This window comes from Suncus etruscus, chromosome X (assembly GCF_024139225.1).
Source record: "Suncus etruscus isolate mSunEtr1 chromosome X, mSunEtr1.pri.cur, whole genome shotgun sequence".
NCBI lineage: Eukaryota > Metazoa > Chordata > Mammalia > Eulipotyphla > Soricidae > Suncus > Suncus etruscus.
In genome coordinates, this window is record NC_064868.1 from 104,935,758 (window position 1) to 104,948,514 (window position 12,757).

Consider the following 12,757-nt stretch of genomic DNA (forward strand, 5'->3'; position numbering starts at 1 on the left):
GTCCAATGACAGCTGCAAACCTGTAGCCGGCTCCATCCCCTTCACCCTCTGACCAAGGCTCCCCAAGTCCTCCCCCCTTTTTGTCCCACACCCCATCCATATTTCCTGGACCTGCAGCCACCTGGGGGTGGGTGGGAAAGGCCACCTTCATTTGTTTGGGGGAGGCTGTGTCAGGGGGTAGAGGTTGCATAAGTTTTGGGGGGACGGAATGCATCTGGATGGGCCTAAACACTTCAGCAAATCCATGTGCTGTGTGGACCAGGCAGATGCCTGCCTTCCAGATGAGCATCATACATGTGCCTGCTCCAAGTTTCAAGAACTTGAGACTGACATTAGGCCCTGGGTTCCATCCACAGCATTGCCAGGCTTCCCCTCCAAGCTCAATCAGGGGGAACTCTGTCCCCCAGAACCACCAAGAATGTCCCCCAAATTGAAATAAAAGTGGGAAAGCAGCGTCCTCATTCAGCAACTCAAAAGGAACTACAAGAAAATGAAGAGTCTTATTCCAGAACCAGCTTCGAGAATCCTTGCATTTCAAATGTTCACTGTCTTCACAAGTAGGTGCCGCGGCTGCTACAAAAGTGAAGAGAGTGAAAAAACGTCAGCCCAAAGGGTTGTGATGTTGACTGTGGACACTTCAGCTGTTTGGCTTTAGAGATTCAGCTTTCAAAAGGCTGGTTCCTTGGCATCATGGACATCTGTTCCTTTTCCAGGGAGGGCTGACCCTCAGACTGTGATCTGATGCTGTATGACTCTGCATGGTTTTGTGTGTGTGGATGAGTAGGACTGTAGGTCTCTGTGCCTGTTGAAATCATATGGTAGCATACTGGGAACTATGGGGATCTGCTATGTCATCTACATGAACCCTTCCTTTTCCAGTTCAGTAGCCCTTTTTTGTGAAGTAGGGTTTGTGCAGGGAGCTGCAGAGATAAGTTAAGCAGAGTTTCTCTTCTCCAAGAGCCCACTGACTAGCAGGGGGGAAGAAATGTGTAAACAAATAAATACAAATGCGATAATAGAGGGAAAGACCAATTCATTCTACCTGGAGGTGCCTGGGCCAGTGACACATCAGTGGCACCTACAGTCTGTCTACTTGCCTCCTTCCAAAATCTTTCTCCTCATTCTGTCCATTCGTCCTCTTCTCGGGAAATCAGGAAAGAGGTGCCTTGAGTAGAACAACAAGAATTTAGAAAGCCCCGGTGAACAGGGAAGAAGTTCTTCCTAACCAAAGTGTAAGGACAGGGTAAGAGAGAGAAGCAAACGGCTTCCCCACAAAAAAGGAGCATCTGCATTGGCTGAAAAGGTTTAGCCAAGTGGTATGATAGGCCCCACACTGGGACCCACCGGTGGCCACATCTCTTCTCAGCTAGAGGCCAGGCAGATGGGGTTCAGGTGGGGATTACAGAAGAGGTTGTATATTATTGGACCAGTTCCTGCTTCACTGAGGGTGGCTGAGAGGGAGGCCAAGGGAATGGAGACTCTGGATTTGGGTGTCTGGCCAAAGTTGAGCCAGTGTGGGCGTTCATGTTCAACTGCCATGCCCTTGGCACTTTCTCCAATAGGTGTCCCTTGACCAGGCCAGCAGCCCCTGCTTCTAAAGAGCACTGAGCCCTAGTTAGACTGTTGCCAGGAAAGCTGGGACACCCTGAACCCAGCTCAGTGGAGAGTGAACAACCCTCAACTCAGTTTCTAACCTGCACCCTACCAGCTCAGGAGAAGGGCTGGAACTCGTGGGCCCAGGTGGCTGTCATCCATGCCCAACCCACCACATCCATGATATCTACACGGTCTCCTTCTGCATAAGGGTCATAGGCATGTGTAAAAGACCAACTGAACCATGCATCCCCCTCATCCCAGAGCAGGAGCACTTGGTCCCACCGTGGGGATCCCTAAAACCAGAAGATGCTAAGGCAGGCCAAGAGCAAGAAGCCTGGGAGTGTGCCTTGAATGGTCCCCAAACCCATCTGGAGTTTGGGACTTGGGGCCAGCCCCCGAAAGGGACCCCAGGGAAGTGGGCGAGGGGGAGGAGGGAAGGCAGTGGGCTGGGCCTGGCGTGGAGGACTCCCGGGCCCACGACTAGGACCGTCCCAAACTTCCTGTTTCTTCCGGCCTCCCTGACCCCAGGGCTGCAGCTCGGAGATAGCTCGGGGCCTGCAAGTGCATGCTGGGTAAGGCAGACAGACGGAGGAGGCAGCGCTGCGGCGCAGGGCCGCGGTGGGCGCGCTCGGCTTCCTTCCCCGGCGGGCACGCTTTGCATGTGGGCTGGGCAGCGGGCAGGTGGCAGGGCGGCAGGCTCCCTAGCGGAGGGCTCGGGGAGGAGGAGCCCGGGCCGGGCGGAGGGGGAAAGGGGGGAAGAGGAGGAGGCGGCCTCAGGGACCCGACCGGCTGGGGGTGCGGCTGGAGTTGGCGTCTGCCTTTCCCTTTCCCGGGGCGCCCTCCCCCCCCCCCGCCGGCGGCCGAACTTCGAGCCGGCCTCGCCTCCGCAGGCCGAGCGCAGGAAATCCTGGAGGGCAACCCCACGATCATCGCCGCGCCCCCCGCGAAGCACCCAAGGGACACGTGGGGAGACACGTAAAAGGAAGTCCTTCTTTATTCGGGCCCCGCAGAACCTGGCACGGAACTCGACACCCCTCCTTCCCGCTCCCCCCAGGTGGGCCAGATTGAGGGTTAAAGGCAACGCACCCCAGTGCTGGCGAGTGCTCTCCTGCCATCCGCGATCGTGGAGGGGTGGAGGTCGAATAGGACCCGGTCGATCGCAGAGACGGTGCCTCGGATTTGCAGCTTCTCTGCATGGGGTGGGGGCACATTGAAGCCCGGAGCTCTTCTTGATCGCTCTTCCTGCGATGCCAGCTCCCCCTTCTTCGATTTACCCCACCACCGTGCGGTAATTTAGCACCCACTTCTTGATGGTACTGGTAGAAGAGGGTTAAATAGAGAAGAAATGGTTACCACCAAATCGAGGATTAACCCCATCTCTACACGTGTCTGCCTTTGGGGGGGTAGAGCCCCTGTGGTGCAAAGCCATCTCTCCCCCCTTCCATTCTGACCACCACTTTAGAGCCCCTGTTCCATCTCTGGGGGCCCCGCCACACGCCACCACGTTGGCACCTTGAGGAACCTGATAATTATGACTCTGACATCGATATTGGATATAGGATCAGGCAGGGCTGAAAGAAGGGCCCACAAGACACAAAGGGGCCCCGTTACAGACGTTCACCTCCATATTCACATGAAAGAAACTGAGGCTGCCCTGACTGCAGAAACCTTCCCTGAGTTCACCTGGAAGTGAGTCTTTGAGGTTAAATCCCAGTTTGGAGATGGGAGGAATCCAAACCTAAGGCTCCAGTTAAGCATTCATGCCCCCCTCCCAGACCTTTCCAGAACCTTCCCAGCCCACCTTCACACTAGCAATTCTCTCAGAGTCCCAGGTACACAACCATCTAGGGTTGTTGGATGCTGTTTCCATCACCTATTCTGGACTGAGGCCCTTGAGTATGGAGAAATGGCCTTGGTACTTACTTGTATTATCTTGAGCCTGGTAAAGTGAGAAGACACTCAATAAATGTTTCTCTCATTTTTGGGTCTTTTTTTGTTTGTTTTGGGGGCCACACCCGGCTTGCTCAGTCAGGGCTTACTCTTGGCTCTGTGCTCAGGAATCACTTCTGGTGGTGCTTGTGGGATCCTGTGTGGTGCCCAGGAATTAAACTCCAAGCAGCCAGCACTTTACCCTCTGTACTAACTCTCCAATGCCCCATACACTTTTCTTTATTGTTCAATAAAGAGATTTCCAGACCTCTTTTCAAGTTCAAGCGCTTTTGGGGGGGGGGGGATTAGGTCACACCCAGCAGCACTCAGGGGTTACTCTATGCTCAGAAATCGCTCCTGGCAGGCTGGAGGGTACCATATGGGATACCTGGATTAGAACCACCGTCCTTCTGCATGCAAGGCAAATGCCCTACCTCCATGCTATCTCTCCTGCCCCAAGTTCAAGTGCTTTTTAACCTTAATCTCTTCATTCAACTCCATACTTTGCTTAGAAGTTATTTTATTAAGGGCAAGATCTTTCTGCTGTTGGTTTTGTTTCTTCTTTTTGGGCCACACCCAGTGGGGCTCAGGCCTTACTCCTGACTGCATTCAGGGATCACTCCTAGTAGGCTGGGGTGACCATATAAGGTGCCAAGAATTGAACCTGGGTCAGTTGTATGCAAATACCCTATCCATTGTACTATCTCTTAGGCCCCAGGGGCAAAATCTATCACCAGCAAGTCTCTGGTACTGACTTCTGGGCTTCTAGGGAATCTCTAAAAACTACACTCAGGGTGAGGTGTCATCTTCTCCTGGTTGGTTAGCTCAGCTAGTCAGGGGCAGGCTCAAGCTGCCCAGTTACAAATCTGTTGTGTATATTCTGTGCCCTGTTGCCCTTCCCCAGAACTGAAATATAGCAGGCAGTGCAAACATTTATGCAAATGAATCAAGAGCCCTGCTGCTTTCAAAAATAAATGATGGAGCTCATATCACTAGTGGCAGTGTGTCTTGGCAAGGCTGGAAGGGGCCTTGTGAGTTCTGTAGGGAAACTCAGCACAGTGAGAAACAGTGTCCCCTAGTCCCATCCTTCCCCCTCTTGTCCCAAACTACAAACAGCCACAAACCACAAGGCCCACAAGCAACAGAGATTTGTGGCCTTTAGAACCTCACAGGGCAGGGGTCAGTCAGGAGGTCAAAGGGGGTGTAGGTACCACACAGTCCAGAGTCATTACTTTAATGCCCTCTGGGAGAATTTCGAATCAATGGGCCTATTTGTCCTCCCTCCAGGGAGAACTGGGGGTAGGGCAGTGGGGGTCCATTATCAAGCCCACCCCCACCACATAGAGCAGGCCTCCAAGAAATGCACACAGGGCCTATCATCCTGCACCTCTTGTCATTGGCCAGGAAAGACAAACAAACCGGAAGTGAGGTGACTTCTGTGGATTTGGGCCAGTAGAACTGTCCTTGAATTCCCCCTTAAGTATCTAGGAGTCTGGGGAGAATGGGCATTTACAAAGGCAGCAAGCAGTAGGACTTTGGGTGCCTATGAGCTCGTCCACATTTTGGTCAAGAGCCAAGTTTGGGCTCTGACCTGTGATGGTCCTTATCCCTTCTGAAAGATTTTTCAGACTCACTCCCCATGGCAATGAGACGGAATCAGTTAGAAGTTGAAGGTCTGGACTTGGGCGTTGGCCAGACCAGGATTCCAAAGCTAACGGAGGCCCCTAACCAGCTGTGTGACCTCTTCAAGTCACCTTCTGGAAGCCATACTTCCCTTATCTGTGTAAGAGCGGATAATAACAGTACCTATCCTGAGACTGTTATTGGGATAAATGTGGTAAGTACTCGACATGTTCTAAGTGTTCAATAAATTGTAGTGTGGCTATTTTTTTAAGGTTGGAATGCAAGCGAGTACTTTTGTGCCTGATATCTGTCAAGCTGGAGACATTTCTCAGCTGTCATTTCTTATTCCAAAGAGATAGAATGCTTTCTGGCACCCCAACTCCTCCCGACATTTGGAAAATTTGTTATTGGATTGACCTGGGAGATGCCCTAGGTGTGGCAAGGGAGACTCTGGTCAGTCTATATCCTGAGGGAATTGAACTTTATGGGGGAAATGGTACAGAACAGTCAACTGAGGGAACACTCAGGGTTACCTTCCCTCATTGTCACCCAGGGCCAGGCCAGCGCTACCAATGTAGTCAGTAGATCAAGTGGGAGTTTTGATTCTATTTGACTTGGTGAGCTTCATCGTTTCCACCTTCCTTTTGGAGGGAGGGAGACAGTTTACTTTTCATGCCAAATGTTGGTAGAGGAGGGTGTGGGGGCGGTGGAGGGCTTTGGTGAGCACGGAGAGCAGGAGCTTGAAGTCGCCAAGTTCTGTGCAAGCTGGACAGGGCATCTCAGCTTGGGAACTGCCAGCGTTGGGAATCTGGGAGGCTCCTCCTGCTGCTTTTTCGGGGCATTTGATCGCCCTTTCGGCTTCCTCCTTTAGAATTGAGTTTGAACTGCAAAGGGGCTGGGGACTAGGCTCTGGGACTTAGACACTGGGAGCTCCGCACAAGACCAGAAGCTTTCCACTGTGGGTGAAGCACGTCTCCCAGTTTCCCCTCAACCCTGCCTTAGGCGGACTGTTCCCCAGCCTGGAACCCAGACAGCAGCCCCAGGCGCCCCCGCAGTACCCCGAGCAGCAACCCGTGCATTTTTGGTACTGGAGGTACCAAGAGGCTCAGTGCCGTGATCAGGATAGAACCAAGCCCAGAAGGATGGTGCCTGGGGCGGAGTGGGGGGACAACTCCCCAGATCTCTGGCTAGTGTGTGCGTGATGATGGGGGGGGGGGGGCGAGCCAGGAGCGGTGTAAAGGCGGAGAACGGAGGGTCTCCTAGTAGGGAGCTGCAGAGGGATACCTCCCAGTCTGCCCAGGCCCTTTTGTCTGTCCCCCGCATCCAAGTCCCTTTCCCCAAAAGGGATAAGAGGTGGGAGGTGGTAGGGTAGGAAGGCCAGAGGGAAGGGGCGTTGGAGGAGGGGGAGCCTTGGCGAACACTTTCGGGGCAAGACGGCCCAGGGCAGAGGCCGGAGCGGCCGGAGCCTGTGAGGAAGAGGAGGAGGAGGAGGAGGAAGAAGAAAAAAACGGAGGAAGCACCCATTCCGCCTTCAGCAGCCTACTGTCTCCTGTTACCAAATGAAAGGTGCTGCCTCAGGAAGAGGTGATCAGAGCCGTTGCGAGCAGGCGATCACGTGAACCGAGAGAAAGAGAGAGAGAGAGAGAGAGAGAGAGAGAGAGAGAGAGAGAGAGAGAGAGAGAGAGAGAGAGAGAGAGAGAGAGAGAGAGAGAGAGAGAGAGAGAGAGAAAAGAGGGAGGAGAGAGAGATCGAGAGAGAGAGAGCGAGAGAGAGCGAGAGAGAGCGAGAGAGAGCGAGCGAGCCAGATCGAGTACCCGGAGCGCGACAAACCAACAGACCCACAAAGAGCCCAAGCCGCAGGCCTGCGGGCCACCCCGGGAGCGCAGCGCCCTCCCTTTGGCACTCCGCTGTAGCCTGAACTCTCCGGTTGCTCACTAACCGGAGAGGGGGCCCCAGTGACCTCATGGGGACCGGGAGATCGCCGCCCCCCCCACCCCCGCTCGCTCTCCAGACCTCACTGGCCCTGCAGCGCGGGTTTCCGCAAACCGAATGCGGCTGTCAGGTTACTCCTTTCTAGCTTGCAAAACCCTGATGCCTCCGTTATTTGTGGGACTTGCCCCCCCCCCCCCGCCTTACAGCACCAAGTTCGCTAGGAGTCACCACCAGCCAGTGAGGCCTGCGCAGGAGTTTCGGGTGCCAGTTCATTCCTCTGGGTCCTGACTGCTGAAAGCATGTGAGGTCCCTTGCCACCTAGTTCTGCTCTGGTCACAGACCAACAGAATGGCTGCGAAGAACTCTCCCCACTGCTAGAGCTGCTTAGTGAGAGGAGGAGGATTTAAGGGAGGCCTCCAGGGCTGAGGAGACGCGGCTGGCATCCTGGGAACCTGGTGCAAGGGGAGAGACAGAGCTGGAGGCCCCACCAGCCAACTCCCCACTGGAATCGTCACTGGTTCCTGATTATGAAGGTAAATCGGTTGTTTTAAAACAAATTGCATTGTAAACATTGCTATTTTTCTTAATCTAATTGCAGGCCCGACTGCTGGCCCCTTGTTGGTGCTGATTACTGGGAATTGGCTATAATTTTCCAAAGTGCTATAGTTTAGTGAAGGCTCTCCACAGCCTACATTTTTCTCCAAGGAAGCTCAGAGAAGGAGGAAAAAGAAGTCTGAATCTTGGTCCTTGCCTCACTGGAGCATCCAGTGAATGTGGACAGGGACACTGAGCCACTGCCCTGGCTCTTTCTCATTGGCATAGTTATCATGTAGGTTCCTGGATAAAAGCATTGCGAAGGATCTTATAAGTTTTTGTTTGTTTATTTTTTGGTTTTTCGTTTTGGGTCACACCACACCCAGCGTTGCTCAGGGGTTACTCCTGGATCTATGCACAGAAATCGATCCTGGCAGGCTCGAGGGACCAAGGATCCCAGAATGCTGGGATTCAAACCACTGTCCTTCTGCATGCAGGGCAAATGCCCTATCTCCATGCTATCTCTCTGGCCCAGGATCTTGCAAGTTTTAACACACTTCCACCCTGCCCCAGGTGCCAGAGTGATAGCATAGTGGGTAGGGCATTTGCCTTGCATGCTGCCAATCTGGTTCCATTCCTGGTATCCCATAGGGTCCGTGGAGACTGCCAGGAGTAATTGCTTAGTGCAGAGCCAGGAATAACCCCTGAACACAGCTGGGTGTGGTACAGACAAACAAATAAACACGTTAAAACACTCCACTCCCACTTGTGGTCCTCAAGGCTAGGGATATTTCTGGGAAAATGGTGGTGTTGCACAGAACAAGGGGACCCCAATGTCTTAAGCAGTCTGTGGCCCAGAGTGATGCACAGAGGTAGGGCATTTGCCTTGCTTGCTGCCGACCTGGGATGGATCTGAGTTCGATCCTTAGCATCCCATCTGGTCCCCCAAGCCTGCCAGGAGGATTTTTGAGCACAGAGCCAGGAGTAATCCCTGAGCACTGCCGGGTGTGGCCCAAAAAGCCAAGAGAGAGAGAAAGAGAGAGATACCTACACAGAACCACACCTGAGCACATCTGTGCTCAGAAGCCACATCTGACAGTGCTGGGGTGGGTGAATATGAGATTCAGAGATTAAAACCGGGGTCTCAGTCACAAATATCTGCTTAACTTCTGTATAATCTCTATGGCCCTGGATTTATGTAGTTTTTATTTTGTTTTGACTTAGGGGGTTACTTCTAGGGGTGCTCAGGATCATTCCTGGCAGGCTCAGGGGACCATATGCCATACTAGAGATTAAACTCTGGTTGGCTGCGTGCAAAACAAGCACCCTACTTGCCTTCCTGTGGGACTGTCGCTCTGGCCCTGACTTAAGCAGTCTTAATTGTTCTCCACATTCTGGGAAAAAGGCTGCCTTCCTTTAGAACATTTCCTACAAGGAAAACATTAGTATCATCATGAGATGAACTGTCTGGTGATTGTTTTCTTCTTTCTTTCAGATCTTCATTCCACAGATATCCATTCTTTAACATTGTGTGTTCCTCTGGGCTCAGCACCAGGAACCTCTGCACTTTGAAGATCATAAATTTTAAGTAGCAGGAGACAACTCTTCCCTTTGCTCTGAATCCAAGAAGCAAGAATCTGATGAAGAAAGGGATGATTGGGAAAGGTCAAAAAGTGCAAGTTTGTTGTTGAAAGTTGGGAAAATAGGACAGCAGAGAGAAGACAGGTGTTAGAACACATTTAGTATATGAGAGGTGGCCCTGAATATGATCCCCAGTACTGTATGGCCCCTTCACTAGTTCCTATTTCAAAAATAGTTGGGAATGTTCAGGAGATAATACGCAGGTAAAATGCTTGGTTTGCATCTGACCAACTTGGGTTCAGTCTCCGATACCATATAGGATCGCCTGAGCACTGTTAGGAGGAATCCTTCCTGGGCACAGACTCAGGACTATGTCCTGAGCACTGCTGGCTATGCCTCCACCAAAATAAAAATTTAAGAAACTCGAGAAAAGCAGGAACAGTTTTATTCCTTGTAAGGAGGGAGTAATTGTCCCACAGCACTGTGGTACAGGCATGTGACCATCTGAAAAGCCAAACACAGAATCTGGTATTTAGTAAGTCCATAATTTTTTGTTTTGTTTGGGTTTGGGGGAAATTTATGGTGCTGCTCAGGGCTTACTCCTGGCTCTGTACTCAGAGATCACTCCTAGTAATGCTCCTGGGAACTGTATGGGGTGCCTGAAATCAACTGGGATCGAATGTGTGTGTAAGACAAGTGTCTTAACTCGCTGTACTATCTCTCCAGCCTGGTCCTTGATATTCCTAAAGTGCCTGAGCATTTTCCATAATGATGGACATTTTGGTGCATTTATTTCAATTACAAATTATTTTTCTCATAGAATGTGTGATTTAACTTATATATGCAATTTTGTATTTCTACTTTTATATTTTTACTCCAAATGAAATGCTTCCTTATGTTATTAAAATGGGGTGAGTGCTTGTATTGCATGTGGCTGACCCATGTTTGATTTCCTAGTATCCCTCAAGGCCCACCAGAAGTAATTCTTGAATATAGCTAGGTGTGGCCCCCAAAATCAAAAACAAGCCCACAAATGGTCTTTGCCCTAATAAATTGTACAAAGGACTGTGTGCATGCTTTTCACATGGGAAACAAGGTTTGATCCCCGATCCTCCATGCACTGCGCAATGTACCCCCACCCTAAAATGTTGATTTAAATGGTTGTTGAAGATACTTATTCCACTGTGGAATCACCTGCCTCCCAATTTGGGGTGTGTGATTTCTTTCTTTAATTTTCTAGGGTGCTTTTCTTGCTCACAAGATGCCCACATTTCATTTGAGTGCATTTTCTTTTCTCTCCATTTTCTTTTATTTCAATTTTTGTTTTGGGGACATACCAACAGTGCTCAGGAGTTACTCCTGGTGGTGCTCTGGGAGACCATCTGGGATGCTGGGAATTGAACAGGGTCAGTGCATGTAAGGAAAATGCCGTCCCTGCTATACTATCGCTCTTGGCCCTTTCTACATTTTTTTTTGTTTTCTGGGGGGGCACACCTGATGATAATCAGGGGTTACTCTTGGATCTGTGATCAGAAATCGCTCCTGGTAGGCTTAAAGGACCATATGGGATTCCAGGGATCAAACCCGTGTTTGTGCCAGGTAGCCGTGTGCAAGGCAAACACCCTACTACTCTGCTATCACTCCAACCCCCCCTCTCTACCTTTTAATAAGATTTATTTGCTTCATCATCTTTTAGAAGTTCTTTTAGGGGTTTGGAGAGAGTAGGGTGTTTGATTTGCATGAGCCTAACTCAGGTTCAACTTCCAGCACCACATATAATTCACCCAGCCCCACCGGGACTGATCCCTGAGTACAGATCCAGGAATAAATCCTGAGCACCACTGGGAGTGCCTCCCCTAAAAAATGTCTGGAAAAAAATCCTTATAAAATTTTAGTGGCCATGTTATAGTTCATTGTAGATTCCTCTTGCCTTTTTTTAAGTTCCTAGATTATATGCCAATTCTATTTCAATAAGGATGGAATAAAAATTAAAAAATACAGAAAAAGAATACAAGCAATTAGGGGGATGGAAAGATAGTACAGTATGTAAGGCACTTGCCTTGCATGTGGAGGGCTTGGGTTGGATCCCCATCATCCCATATGGTTCCTCCCAAGCACTACCAGGTGTAATTCCTGAATGTAGAGCCAGTAGTGACCCCTCTGCACTGCAAAATGTGAAAATAGAAAGCAAAATGAGAAAAGCAGAGACCAGTTCTCAGGTTCCATTGCTGTTGGCTATTGTTATTCGTTTACTGTGTTTCTTTATATCCCACATATGAGAGATTCATCCTGTCCCTCTCCTTCTAACTAACTTTATTTAGCCCAATACTGTCCAGATCTGTACAGGTGTTGACCAATTGCATGATTTCATCTTTCCTTATATTCGAGTACTACTCTGTACCTTTCTCCTGTCTTCTGTTCTTTTTTTTTTTTTTTTTGGTTTTTGGGCCACACCCGGCGTTGCTCAGGGGTTGCTCCTGGCTGTCTGCTCAGAAATAGCTCCTGGCAGGCACGAGGGACCATATGGGACACCGGAATTCGAACCAACCACCTTTGGTCCTGGTTTGGCTGCTTGCAAGGCAAACGCCGCTGTGCTGTCTCTCCGGGCCCCTGTCTTCTGTTCTTGAACACACGAATTGTTTCCAGATTTTGGTTATTGTGCAATGAAAATAAGCCTACAAATCTCTTTTCAAAATAGTGGTTCTGGGCCCTTGAGGTAGATGCGAAAAACTGGAATTGCAAGGGCTGTGTGTGGAGGTGGGGGTGCAGAGGAACAGGGGGTGGGGAGACAATGGTGGAGGGAAGCAGACCGCCAGGTGGAATTGTTGATGTTGGAACACTGCGAGCATGAAACCCTGTCATGAGCAGTATTGTAAGTCTTGGTGACTCAGATAAAAGATAATGTGAAAGTTAACAAAAAGAATAAAAAAGAAAAAAATGGAGTGATTAGTATAGCAGGTAGAATATTTGCCTTGCACACTGCAAACAGAATTGTTCTTGTGCATTCCATATGGTCCCTCGAGCAACACCAGGAGTGATTCCTGAGTGCAGAGGTAGGAATAATCCCTAAGCATCTCTAGTGTAGTCCAAAAGCTAAAAAAGAAAACAGGGGGCCGGAGTGGTGGCACAGCGGTAGGGCGTTTGCCTTGCACATGGCTGACCTAGGACAGATCGCAGTTTGATCCTTCAGAGTCCCATATGGTCCCCCAAGCCAGGAGTGATTTCTTTTCTTATCTTTTTTTGGGGGATCACACCCGACAGCGCTCAAGGGTTACTCCTGGCTCTATTCTCAGAAATTGCTCCTGGCAGGCTCAGGAGACCATATGGGATGCCTCGAACCACCGTCTTTCTGCATCTAAGGCAAAATCCTTACCGCTGTGCTATCTCTCCAGCCCCAGGAGCGATTTCTGAGCTCATAGCCAGGAGTAACCTCTGAGTGTCACTGGGTATGGCCTCAAAACTAAAAAATAAATAAATAATAAAAAGGAAACAATGCACTATAATTTAAAAAGAGAGAATTACAGTGAAGGAAAGTGACTAGAGAGTAAATGTTTGTCTTTGG

The 12,757-nt window shown here is 50.2% G+C and overlaps 1 protein-coding gene across 1 annotated transcript in view; it reads left to right on the forward strand.

Moving 5' to 3' along the window:
* Positions 1-2,210: 2,210 nt before the first annotated feature.
* The window catches only part of APLN (apelin), a 552,821-nt gene continuing 542,274 nt past the window's right edge, over positions 2,211-12,757 (forward strand). The window contains exon 1 of the mRNA XM_049766719.1: positions 2,211-2,214. The gene's annotated coding sequence lies outside the window, so the exon portion shown is untranslated. The remainder of the gene's footprint in view (positions 2,215-12,757) is intronic.